Raw genomic sequence first — 4,315 nt, 5'->3', positions numbered from 1 at the left:
CAATTACAAGTATAATTACAGCAAAATACTGAAGATAATTCCAGGGTTACATTCACCGCAGTGCTGGCAATGCACCGGTTGATGTGATTGAGTATATCATGATTCTGCAGGTCCTTAAAAAGCTGTTTATTTCCCTTTGTGCCACCATGTTCCTATTTAACAAGGACACAGGTTTGAGCTGGGTTGCATTACATTACATTAATGGCATTTGGCAGATGCTCTTATCCAGAGCGACGTACAGTTGATTAGACTAAACAGGAGACAATCCTCCCCTGGAGCAATGCAGAGTGAAGGGCCTTGCTCAAGGGCTCAACAGCTGTGTGGATCTTATTGTGGCTACACCAGGATTAGAGCCACTGACCTTGCATGTCCCAGTCATTTACCACTACGCTACAGGCTGCCCCCAAACCCTTTCGTAAAATGACGTACACACGCCAGGTTCTCATGAAGTGTTGTAAGAGTAGATCCCTTTTGAATGCATAACTGTACATTATGAGGTGGTGATTCTGTACTGTACGTTATTCCGTTATGAGTCTATATCTATCGTGTGCTGCATTTTGTGACCTTGGTATTATAAGGTTCTATCTGTGTTCTGAGTAGTTTTGAGATAGTGAGATACAGCAAAACTGAAATGCAGGGCAGTTCTTCATACATCAAAGTCACGGACGCCCTAAAAGTACACTCTAGTACTGTACAATATCAAAATCAAATCCCCTATCAAAAACAATTTATGACACTAACCACACTAGAAATAAAGGTATGAAAACTGCAAAAAAAAAAGTACAAATGCTTGTCACTGGGGAGGTACATGAAAGGTACATAAAATTGTCCCCTTAGCCAGCAATATATCATTTTGTACTGTACATTTTTTGCTTGGAAAAAGTACTCATTTGTACCAAAAGAGAGCATTGCTCTACATTCAGGGTACATTTGGCAACATTGATCCCTGAAGAGCAGAAATATACCTCCACTGACACCTTATTTCTGAGAGTGTATGTGGTCGCCTATGGTCTAACCCCGCTAACACGAAACATTCTCGCAATGCTGCTGCCGTGTAAGTGGCAATAATATTATTAACGTTGACAAAGCGTTCCCGTGACGCTGCGAGAACATTCAGCGTTGCCTGGGAACGGGGATGGCTGGCTGTGTCCGTGGGAACGGCTGCTTAACACCGTTTTCACACCAGCTCCCCCTCCCAGTGGGACCTGTGGACAAGCTGATGACTTTTTCATTGGCTTCTGTGAGCTATCTGCCCATCTACCCTGTGTACGACAGCGTCCATAACCCCAGACAGCCTGCCCCTCCCCCGGATACGGACCGAAGCACATTCAATCATATCAAGACCTGGAGGTTTATGGTGGCGCTTTATTTTACAGCCTGTTAATTACCCCAGTGTTTACTGGGTAAGTACCAGGGACTTATTAGGTGACTGTTTTGATTTCAGAGGTAAGCGCTATGAAACGGGCTGTAAAACGTATTTACACAGTACTTGCATATTATGGTACTTACTGATTGTTTCATCGTACTTGAAATAAAAGTAGTTACCTTATAAGCACCTTTGTATTTTACCCAGTAAACTTGATCATTAATGTGCTGTAAAATGAAGCGTCACCATTTTTACTGTAGCAGAATCTATCATGTTGTTCAGTGAACCTTGCCTTTTCATTTGCCATTTTTTATACACGGGTTTGTGAGGAATTGTATTCCTAATTTTCAAATTGACAGTCACAGGTGACAATTTGGAAGCCCTAGGCGAATAATCTCATTATCAAACAATAAATAAATAAAAACAGAAATGTACATGTTCCATTGTACATATCAATAGCAATATCTATATCTTACTACATTTCCTGGAACGGGTAAATGTAATATATAATCTCCAAACTTCAATAGTTAAATTCGTCTGAGATGATTTACCTATTTAAAAATGTAAAAATGATTAACATTTTAGATTTTTTTTTTGCTACTATTTTGTGCCTATTTTAAGTACTTGATATAACACACTTTTCAGAACAAATTAACATCATGGCAAATCTCACATCTATTGGCATAAAATTGAATATTTTTTAAAGAATAGAATATGTTTAATTTAAAATGCTGATATTAAATGTGGACTTGTGGCATTGTACAGTTGTAATCTGTAGGGGAATTATGCTGTTTTAAGAACCGCTTGCTGTCAATAGCGATGTCGACAAAGCACATCTGCGACTTTGCCAATGTTATGATTTAAGAATGCAAGGTGCTTCATGTAAAACCCATTTTCTTGGGATATCAGTAAGGGGCTGTAAACTAAATTAATTTGGAAATGAATAATACATTCTGGCTAAAACTGTGTTGGGATTTTGTAAATGTATTGCATCTAATTTGGTCTTAATATGTACCAACAAAGCAAATTTTACATAATCCTTTTTGATAACTAAAATTATTATGAGCCGAGAAGATGCTAGGATTAGAGCCAAATGCTTAAAACATTATTTGCAACACTTATTGAAATTAGTAACTGAATATTTCATTCAATCAGCACTAAAAGCCCATCCATTTTTAGAAGGCTCATTCTGATTGCACTAAAAATGTGTTCAGTAGCTTCATTTTAGTCATGGCACACCTTTATGGAGAATGAACCTCCAGTCCCCAACATACTGTCGTCCATCAGGGCCTTTTAGTATTGTTAACATTCGCTATCATTTTTGCCGTAATGTTTATGTCAGTGTAAATGTATTTCACCCTCTATTTTCTGAAGCTTTTTTAGTCTGTTAAAACCTGTAAATTATATGTTAGTTTTGTGTAAATGTGTACAGTGAGTCCATATATGCAGCTTCTTTAAATAAAATTCAAGAACTAGTAACTATCACAAGAATACTTTTTTTGTAATCTTTTTATTATTTTCTTTCTTTCTCTCTTTTTTTTTTTTAGAAAATTCTGTGATATAACATTGCATATAATTATAATCCTATTTACAGTCATCTTACAACAAATGCGCTTCTACTAAATGTCACATTAAAATAACCCTTTATTGTTCATCGTGTAAAGGAACTGAAGGTACCAAGACGGGTTACTGAAATGCCTTCTGAGAAAAAGCAGAAGTTAAAGTCAAATACAGTGAGGAAACATCCACTGGACTGAAATGTAGAAATTACAGTAAGCATTGCTGCATTACTGTAATTTTATCACTATGATATGAATGACAGGGAGGGAGAGGAATGCAGGGGGGGGGGGGGGGGCGGTGGTAAATGTACCATACTAAAAGACAATGAGAAGGTAAGCAATAAAGCCACGTTTCATCATTAAACACAGATACACACTTCAGACATTATGTACACTCGGTAGAAGTATCTCTTGTACCCCTTACGTTGAAAACATTAATTGATAAATACTAAAATCGATGCTGTTTTTTTGTCATTTAAAAAGGGTAATGTTTATCGGGGATGCTGCCATTTTGTTTTCTGTAGCAAAAGGCTTCATCTTTTAAGCATACTGCATGTAAGTATAACCAGTGTCAACGTGAGCAAATGTCGATTGATTTTAGATTTGCTGGTACTGAACATTTCCTAGCACAGATAATTGTACTGTAAGTGTTAGATAACAGAGGCTCTCCTGTTTTCAACCATAAAATTGTATTGCTGTAGCCCCTCTGTTTAAAAATGTCAGTTTCTCATAATCTGTACAGTAAACATTACTGTCCATCCAGTGTACCTAGAGAAAAAATGACTACAAAACAAGAAAAGGTACCATTTTAAAACTCCTGGGGTCAGTTTAACAGACACAGATTAAGCCTCGTTCTTGACTGAATTCAATTCTGAATGGAGATTCTCCATACAAACCTCAATGTCAGCCAGGACCAAGCTTAATCTGAGTCCGTGAAACTAGCCCTTAATTTTTCCCATTTTCGTTTGTTCCCGTTGCTGGTTAGTTCTTCCCCCCGGTTGAGTTATCCTCGGCTTTAACCCCGTGTCCTTTGTCTGTTTTTTTAGCCCATTTTCTGCTTACAACAGCAGCTGTTAAACAAAGATCTACCGCACATCAGTCCCATCTTTGAGGAAACCCCTTTTTCTTGCATGTACCAGAGTCTATCACAAAGGCCTTTTTTTTTTTCTTTTTTTTTTTTTTTTTCTTTTTTGTTTACACCCCTCCGCACGGTGGGATGCAGAAGACTCGATGAAGAAGAAAAAAAACGAGAGATACAGCGTAAAGTCTCGGTCGAAAAACGTCCGCGCCTCCCAGTCACGTTCCGGCGACTCTCTCCCCCCCGGAGACGAAGCGCTCCCGACGCCCGACCCCTCGACCGGGGGGCCCCGGCGTCGACCGGGGGGCCCCA

This window comes from Conger conger, chromosome 4, assembly GCF_963514075.1.
Source record: "Conger conger chromosome 4, fConCon1.1, whole genome shotgun sequence".
Taxonomy (NCBI): Eukaryota; Metazoa; Chordata; class Actinopteri; order Anguilliformes; family Congridae; genus Conger; species Conger conger.
Note: the sequence above shows the minus strand (reverse complement) of the source record.